The following is a 10,162-nucleotide window of genomic DNA, read 5'->3' as shown; positions in this document are numbered from 1 at the left end:
AATGAGTATTCTGGAACACTTAATTGTGCTCATGAGGAACCTGTACATAGTCCAAGAGGTAGCTGAATAGTGAACAAGCGAATACTGAATAGTTTAAAATCAAGAAAGGTGTACATCAGGGGTGTATTTTTTTCACCATGCTTATTCAATCTTTATGCTGAGCAAATAAAATGAGAAATGGGATTACATGGAGAAAAACATAGAATCAGGATTGGAGGAACACTAATAAACAACTTGTGAAATACAGGTAATACAGTCTTGCTAGCTGAAAATAAAGAGGACTTAAAATACTTACTGATCAAAGACCACAGCCTTCAGTATAGGTTGCATCTCAATGTAAAGAAAACAAATATCCTTTACACAGGACCAAATAACATCATTTATTAAATTGAGAAAAGATTGAAGTTGTCAGAAACTTCATTTTACTAAGATTAACACTCATGGAAGTGGTAGTCAAGAAATCAAAAGACTTACTGCAGTAGACAAATCTTCTGCACAAGACATCTTTAAAATACTGAAGAACAAAGATGTCAGTTTGAGGCCTAAGGTGCACCTGTTCCAAGCCATGGTATTTTCAGTATCTTCATATGCATGTGGAAGTTGGAAAGTGAATAAAGAAGACCATAGAAGAATTGATGCATTTAATGGTTTTGGAGGAGATTATTGAAGTACCATGGACTTCCATAAGAACAAACCAGTCTGTATTGGCAGAAGTACAACCAGAATGCTCCTTCAAAGTCAGGACGGCAGGACTTTGTCTCTCATACTTTGGACATATTATCAGGAGGGACCAATCCCTGGATAAGAATATCATGTTTGTTATAATGGAGGGGCAGAAAAAAGGAAGAAGATCCCCAATGAGATGGATTGTCCCAGTAGTGGCATCAATGGGCTCAGAGTTGGCAATGATTATGAGGTTGGCAGGACCGAGCATGTTTGGATCTGTTGCGCATAGTGTCACTATGAGTTGGTGTCAACTCGATGTCACCTAACAACAACAACAACAAACTTGTTTTTGTTCAGTGTCATAGAGTTGGGTCCAACTCATAGTGATCCTGTACAGGGTTTCTGAGGAGCAGCTGGTGGATTTGAGGCCACCAACCTTGCAGTCGAAACTGACCTTGCTGTCCAGTGCTTAGCCTAAAGTGCCATACCATTGTCATCTAAAAACCAATCAAATGCTTTTTAGCATTCAGAATTGCTTTGAAGGTTAAATGAGACATAATATGCAATCAACACAAACCCATTCCCTTTTCTTATTTATTCATACCACTTAGTCCCTGTGGCCTTTCTTTCATCTTTTGTTTTTATAGGTAAAGTCCATATAAACAAAATTAAATACAGATTGTTGCTGTCAAATGCTATCAAGTCGGTTCCAACTCATATATAGGGTTTCTGAAAAGCAGCTGGCGAGTTTGAACCAACAACTTGAAGTTAACACTCCAGTGCTTATCCTACTTTGCCACACTAGGACTTAAAATATAGACTAAGATACGTTTCAAACATATATAATTCTACTACACAGCCATGGTCAAATCCTCAGTGACTTTTGACAATGAAAGTTCTATTTATGCTCTCTTATCCAGCATAGGTTCACAGTATGTTATGTTTAGAACCAGTGTTTTGCTTTTACAAACAGAAAAGAGGATGCACTGCTGAAAACATTAAATGGCTCCTAAAGGAGTCCTGGTGTGGCGCTGTGAGTTATTGTTCTGGACCGCAAAGTCAGTTTGAACCACAACTCAGTTCAAGTTCACCATTTATTCCTTGGGAACACTATACAGGGTTGTTATGAGTCAGTACAGATTCTACAGCACTTAACAACAACAATTATAAAACTTCTTAGAAATAGCATCTCATCTCATTGCATTGGTAAAAATAAATTATAGGGCCATCACCCTGGCATCCATGGGGCAAAGAAGTATAATTATACTTGGTGGGGAGAGTCTCAAAGAGTGGTATCAAACATTTAAATGATGATACAAGCTACCACAGTGATTGTAAGAGTTGATGATCTTGGAAAATAAGAAAAATATGTAAAAGAATTCTTTATCTGCTTAATATTAGTAAAAGGTTAAAATTACCATATACAGAGAGCTTAAGGATCTTAGAAAGACATGTACTTTAGTAAATCCAATGTTATGTTACAAATTTTCCCCAGATAATTGTTTTTAAAGCTTAAAAAAATTGTTCCACTGAGAATAATTTATAATAGTGAACATTGCAAATAGTTTTATTTAGTAAGAAATTATATAGAAATTCTATTTTCTTTGCTTAGGTGAAAATTTTATCCTAAGAAGTTGTAAGAGATTCCCGTTTGTTTGTTGTTTTTGCTTTCTTCTATTTGTGTTTATTTGGAATTCCTATTTGTTATTATAATATGATTTTACAGTTCAAAGATGATAGATAAAATTATTTTTAATGATCCTTTCTTTATAGGACAAGACAATAAAAAATTCCTTATATTATAATGGAATTGTGCCAGGCTTTGGGAAATGGATCCATAACTGGACAAGCATTCCTAGGAACCTCAAGGATCTCTAATCAATTAATAAAGTTATTAAACTCATAAGAAACTGAAAACTTCAGTATGAATTATTAACTACTTGATACCTTTTTCATTTTAAGTGATTATAATTATCTACCAGATTCACTTTAATCTCTATTTCTTCCTATGAATCTATGTTATGCTAATGTAGTTATATAAATAAATTCCTAACTTAGTGCATTTATATTGAGAACAAAATCATTTTTCTCTTTTCCCCTGGACTTCTACTTATGAGGCGTTTGTACTTTAAAAGGAAATTTAAAATGATTTAGCCATAAAAACAATTTTTAAAGGCTCAAAATATTTTCTAATTTAAAAAATAAATCATGACATCTATATTCTAAATAGGGATATTTTGAAATAAATAAACAAAACTAGACTACTTTTTTTCAAAACTTATAAATCAATACACTTTATAACGATCTTAAACTTGCTTGCAAAACAACATATTTACTATGCATTCTATAATATATGTAAGCAAATATATTTACAAACCTGCCAAGTATCCTTACAAAAACTATTATTTCATAAAATCAAATTTGATAATTTGAAAATGTCATACTTAAAAATATATAGTTCTACACCTCTTCAATCAGTATCATCACCTTTTTTGACCCATTTCCTTGATGCTTGCTCAAGAATCTTTCTAATTCTTATAACATTGCTTATAAAAGATGTATTGCATTGTACTTCCAAATGAATTATAGAATCAACATGTTGTTGTTGTTGTTAAGTGCTGTTGAGTCGGTTCCGACCCTGTACACGGTTTCCGAGGCTGTAAATCTTTACAGGAGCAGAAAGCCTCATCTTTCTCCCGCGGAGCAGCTGGTATTTCTGAACTGCTGACCTTGCGGTTCGCAGCCCCATTTGTAAACACTACGCTACCAGAGCTCCTTAGAATCAGCATGTACATTAATTTAAATTGTTTTGTAAAAATTGTGCTTGAAATTGTGTTGATTCTATAGATCAAGGAGTCCTGGTGTGGTGCTGTAGGTTAATGTGCCGGATTGCATAGTCGGTTTAGACTGCAACGTCAGCCATTGCAACCTCACCAGCTGCTCCTCGGAAACTCCATATAGGGTTGCTGTGAGTTGGAACCCACTTGAAGGCATTTAAAATCAACAACACATAATTTTGGTATATATTTCCTAAAGTGTTTCAAGGTTTTTGATGCTGTAGTAAAGAGAAGTATTTTGAAATTTCTACTTCTAGTTTACTTCCTTGGAGTCCTGATGCTGTAGGAGAAGCACTGGACTGTTAGTGTTAGCTGCTCCTGGAAATTCTATTCGGGATCACTATGTGTTGGAATTGACATGGCAGTATTAAACAATAACAGTAGTTCAGGTGTGACTTCTAACCACACGGTGGGAAGTTCAAACTCACCAGGCAATCCTTGTATACCCTATTCAGGGTCACTATGTGTCAGAACTGATTAAAGGTAGTTAACAACAGTAAACAATAGTATAGAAAATTAAGGAGCCCTGGTGGCATTGTGTTGGGAATTACCTATTGGACTGCTATCCAAAAAGTTAGCAGTTTGAGTCCACAAGAGCTCCAGGGGAAAAAGATGAGGACTTCTGATCCCATAAAGATTTATAGCCTCAGAAACCCTATATTGTTGTTAAGTGACAGGAAGTCATCTCTGACCAATAACAACACTGTATAGGGTTTCCAAGCTGTGGTTGGTAGATTTGACCACCAACCTTGTGTTTAGCAGCTCAATGCTTATCCTACAGCATCACAAAGGACTCCAATACAACAGTGAGTCAGATCACATAGGGTGACTATCAGTTGGATCCTATGTGTTAAAACAGAGATGATGGTATACAACCACCACCAACACTAGAAGAACCTACAAAGCAATCATCTACCACCTCCAACTTTTATCCATTTGGTATTCAAGTATAATATTCCTAATAATAATTGATTGATGTTTCACATCAATAGTATATCTGTGCTGGCAGCAGTGGTTGTGTGCCACCAAATCATTGTCGACTCATAGCAACCCTATATAGGGTTTCTGAGGCTGTAAATCTTTTGGAAGCAGAAAGCTCACCTTTCTCATGAGAAGGAACTGGTTGATTCGAATGATTGACCTTGTGATTAGCAGTCCAGCTTGCAACCAGTATGCTAACAGGGGCCTTCGTATATCTGTAGAATGTAAACCTGAAAAACTTTAATATAAACAAAATATTAGTGAAAATATAGAAAAACCTATTTCCCTTTTCTTTGGTTAAAAAATTCATTTGTAGTGGAGTGGATTGTGACTCATTGTGACCCTGTGTGTGACCAGTGCTCTGTAGAGTTTTCAATGCCTGATTTTTTTCAGAAGTATCATCTTTAAAATAATCAGCATACAAACATGGTATTCTGAAACTTCCAAAATTATGACGACGGTTTTAACTACAGTCCAAGCCTCATTTTGCAAATCATTCTTTAGCTCGCTTCACTGTTACACAAACTTTTCTTTAACATTGTTTCCATTTCCCTATCTCCATTCAATCTTTTTTTATTATGCCATATTTCAATATGAATAGTGATGCAAATAATACAAGAAAAACTATATACATTCTATCCTATTTAACAACATTTTTTTTAAAGTATAAGCTATTCTAAGTCATAGTTGGTTAATGAAAATAGTAGTTCAAATGTTTTAAAAGTATTTAAAAATTAAATTGATGATAGATAGGTATACACATATGAGGGTAAATCAAAAATTATCCACATTCCAGCAATATTAAAACTTCTGTTGGCTGCACTGTCTTTTTGGTGCTTTCCACTCAAGGTCACTGCTCAGCAGGTGTGAAACAAAATTTGTACTGATACTAGAAGGAAGGTATATGTTTCTTTAAAAAATATATTGTTACTGGTGGTGAGACAAGTATTCCTCACTACAAGTCTGAGAGTAAACGGCAGAGAATGGAATGAAAACATCTTCAATCACCAACAAAAAAAAAAGTTTGAAAGTCAACCATCAGCTAGAAAATTGAAGCTTATATTTTTCTGGGATTCTCAAAAGCCAGTATTGGAACACTATCAGGAAAAAGTGTTGAACAGTCAACAGTGCTCATTACAATGAGATGCTCACTGAAGAGCTAATATCTAAATTTTGGATTAAACACAGAGGTCTGCTAGCCATGGGCTTTGTGATCTTGCATGACAATGCATGTCCCCACACCTCTGCCCACACTGCTGACACTGCAAAAGCTCATTTTGAGGTGTTAAAGCAACCTCCCTGTAGTTCTGATCTTGTTCCATTGGGTATTTACCTGTTTGGTCCCCTGAAAATAGCCCTTCAAGGACGAAGAGTCATTTCTGATGAAGAAGTGAAGACAGCAGTACATTTGTGGCTCACAGCTCAGCCTAAAACATTTTCTTTTTTAAATAAAGGAATATGAAAACTTGTGGATGTGTTCTTTTCATGTTTATTTGCCAGTTTGATTTTCAGGCGAAGCGTATAGAAAAGTCCAAATCACAGTAAATCAACTGTGATAGTTAAGGTTTTATGTCTACTTGACTGGACCAGGATTTTCAGTGATTTGGCATTTGACATGTAATTATCCCCATGATGAAATCATAGAAACCTCAATCTATGATGAGGTCAACAATAAGCACTTAATGAATTGAAAGGAAGTTTTCTTGTGGGTGTGATCGGCTTCCAATATATTAGACACCCAGGATACGCTATCTTGCTTTTCTTGCTGGGTCTGGATCTTGCTTCTGGCTCATTCTCTGACCTCTAGTTCTTTGGAATTGAGCCATTGGCCTGCTCTATTCTCTTCCAATTCTGGGAGTCATCATCAGCCTGCCTTCTTGCCTGCTAGACCTGCTGATCTTGGTTCAGCTAAGCCAGAGTTGGGACTCTCTGACCTCTACAACTGTATGAGGCCTTTGCTTGATAAAAATTCCTCTTTATATATGCATATATATTTCACTGACGTTGCTTCTCTATAGAACTCAGCCTAAGTCACCAACCATTAAATATTTACTTTGCCAAGACTTCAGTATGCTCCTAAATAAAAAGAAAGCATAGTTTTTTACTGTACCATGTGATTTCATTGATTATGGTAAATAAAAGTATTCTTAATGGTTTCTGTTGGAGGTCCATAATCCTTTGCCATAACCTCAAAGTATGAATTTTTATTTGATCTGAATACAGTAACAAACATTCTACTAGCATTCTACTGCTTTCTGTTTTAATTTATTTTATGACATGCTGTTTCATACCTTCCCTTTATAAATAATGCAGTCCTAGGTATAGTACTTTTAAATCTTTCATGCTTACAAAACCATGAAAATATATCAGATCATGTACAAATTGCTGTCTGAAGGTGCTTTTCAAGCTTTTGTATTATAAATGAAATAAGAAACTGGCATTGGTGTCATTTCACATAAATGTAGCATACAAAGTGGTTTGAATTACCATAGAATTATAGAATTACGAGATAATAGATCTATAAGGACCTTGAGAAATCTTCTGTTCAAGTTGCCTGCCTTTAGGCAAGTAAACTTTGAAGAGTGATACTTTGAGAAAATATTTCTATAATCTCATTTTGAAAACCTGCAAGCCAAAAAGCTCTAGAACCTATTTCAATATTTAATGATTTTAGTTGTTTTTGTAAAAAGAAGGAAAAAAAAAAAACAAAACAAAACACTATGAGCAACCACTATTCTAATCTCATTTACATGAGTATCCCTTTTCTATTTCCCATTAGACTAATGAAACAAGTCTTTTCATATTTCTTGTTAGGGCCTCATTACTATTTTCTGGCCGTGCTATCACTTGACCCTGATTAGTTATTTAGCTAATTTTGAAAAATGATTAGCCAAAACCAAGCATTTTACTTATTAAACTTTTTATAATACTGTCACATTGTAATGTATTTTACAATCCTTGTGAGTTTTAGTGTTTTTAACAAAATCTAATTGACTCTTTTGCTATATTTTATAAATGACTATCCATTTTCATATAACTGTAGTCTTCCCACTATATTCATCATAACATTGTTGTTGTTGTTAAGTAATTTTGAATCGGTTTTGACCCATAGTGACCTTGTATAGGGTTTCCGAGGAGCAGCTGGCGAGCTTGAACCACTGACCTTGTAGCTTAAATGGCTTTGCAGTGTGGCACATTAACCCACAGAGCCACACCAAGTCTCTTATTTAAAAATTAGGAGAGTGTCCTTTACTTTGTTCTGTGCTTTATTATTATATTTTTTCCTTTCACAAGGTAATAACATGAAAATTTAGCACTTAACGGGCCAATAACAATAGAAAGGATTCTCTCTCCTTTTCCTACCAAGTCTATTTGAGTTTCAACTCGTGCTAGCAGAGTGATGATTATAAGGACTTTCGATATCTCCTAAGGACACTTCCCACCACTTGACTGTCAGTTTGTCATACTCTGATGGCTTTTGTGTTGCTGTAACTCTGGAAGCTATGCCATGGTTAATTTAAAGCAGGGTCATCCATGTTGGGCAGGTTTCAGCTGACCTTCCAGACAAAGATAGACTAGGAAGAAGGAGAGATGGTCTACTTCTGAATATTTAGGCACTGGAAACCTTATGAATAGCAGTAGAACAGTGTCAGCACCAGAATATTGAATATTGAAACATGATAAAGATCACCAGAATATTGTCATATATAGTACTGGAAGATGAACCCTTCAGGTTGGAAGGCACTCAAAATAAGACTGGGGAAGAACTGCCTCCTGAAAGAAGAGTTGACCATGATAATGTGAATGGTGTAAAGATGATGTAACCACCATTTGCTGATGAGGCAAAGCAAATGAAGAGAAACAGGTGTAAACATCCATCAATAACTGGAAGATTCTTTGTCCAGTATTTTGTATTGTTGCCGGTGGAGGTTTGCACCTCACTTCTCCCTAATCTGCCATTAAGCCAAGCCTCCCTATCATTGGTTTTTTATCATATGCTATCTTTTGAAATGGTTGCGAATCAACCATTTATTTTTGGAATAGAGACTCTGTGTATTTCTTCCATTTTTTTTGATGCTTTCTGCATCATTCAATATTTTCTTCATATTAACTACCATCAAGTGAATTCTAATTCTCTACAACCCTATATAATGTTTCTGAGGAGTGGCTGAGTAGTTAGAACTGCCTAACCACTTCAAACCAACCTTGTGGTCCTGTGCATTATCCCACAGTGCCACACCAGCACTTTGATATTGCAAGTTGAGGCTTGAAATTTTCTTCAGTTCCCTCAGCTCTAGAAATAGTGTGTTTCTTCACTTTTAGTTTTCTAACTCCAGATCTTTGCACATTTCATTATAATATGTGAATTTTCTTCTTGAGATGACCTTTGAAATATTCAATTCAGCTTTTTTTTTACCTCCTCATTTCTTCCATTTGCTTTAGCATTTCTCTGCTGGAGAGCAAGTTTCCAAGTGCCTTCTGATATCTACTTTGGCTTTTCCATTTTTCTTGTCTTCTTAAAGACTTTTTACTTTCCCCTTGTATGATATTCCTGATGTAATGCCACAACTCTTTTGGTCTTTGTCATTAGTGTCTAATGCATCAATTCTGTTTTTGAGATACTCTCTAAATTCAGGTGGTATATGTTCAAGGTCACATTTTTGCTCTCATGGACTTGTTTTAATTTTCTTCAGCTTCAGCCTGAACTTTCATATGAGCATTGATGGTCTATCCTACAGTCTGCCCTGGCCTTATTTTGGCTGATGCGTTGGAACTTTTCCAATTGTCTTTTTCCATAGATGTTGTCAATTTCATTTCTGTGTATTCTATCAAGTGAGGTCTAGGTGTATAGGCATCTTTTATGATATTTAAAAAGGTATTTGCAATGATGAAGTCATTGGTCTTACAAAAGTCTATCATGCAATCTCCAGTATTGTTTCTATCACCAGGGACATATTTTTCAACTATTGATCCTTACTGTTGTTTCCAACCTTTGCATTCCAATTATCAGTAATTATCAATACATGTTGATTGCATACATGATCAATTTCAGACTGAAGAAGTTGGTGTAATTCTTCAGTTTCATCATTACTGGTCCTCTTTTTACCTGTAGGGGCTCTTTCTCTCCCTAAATTACCCAAGAAACAGCAATTGTGGTCATGCTATAATCACACCTTATAAAATCCCACCATCTAAGCAAGAGCCAATACCAGCTACTATACACCAGATACGCAGCCAACACCTGCTGCAGTTACTCTGAGTTGTGTAATAGGAGTTAAAAGGGAATTCCATCCCCTGATCACATCTACCTGGAGGCAATCAGAAAGCATAATAAAACATAAGCATGCATTCATCTAATTATTAAGGTCATGGCTAACTACTGAAGATGCCAAAGAAACAGCTGGCCATATCAGGCCATGTCCAGAAACAAGATAGTGTGACTGGGACAAATGAGCAGAAGATAGACCTAAACATCACATTGGAAGAAGGGCAGGCCTTGAAAATGCCTGACAAGGAATTCAGGAAAATGATAATGAGATGTATCCAAACACTTCAGAGAGGATTTGAGAAAAATAAGGAAGAAGTCTGGAAAGTGCCACAAGAACAATCAAATAATACAGCACTGGAAAAAATTAAAAACCAGCAAAAAGAGGTTCAAATGATTAATAATAAAATAT

The sequence above is a fragment of the Chrysochloris asiatica genome, unplaced genomic scaffold (genome assembly GCF_000296735.1).
Source record: "Chrysochloris asiatica unplaced genomic scaffold, ChrAsi1.0 scaffold00031, whole genome shotgun sequence".
NCBI classification, from domain to species: domain Eukaryota; kingdom Metazoa; phylum Chordata; class Mammalia; order Afrosoricida; family Chrysochloridae; genus Chrysochloris; species Chrysochloris asiatica.
The sequence above is the reverse complement of the archived record's forward strand: the minus strand, read 5'-3'. Positions refer to the sequence as shown.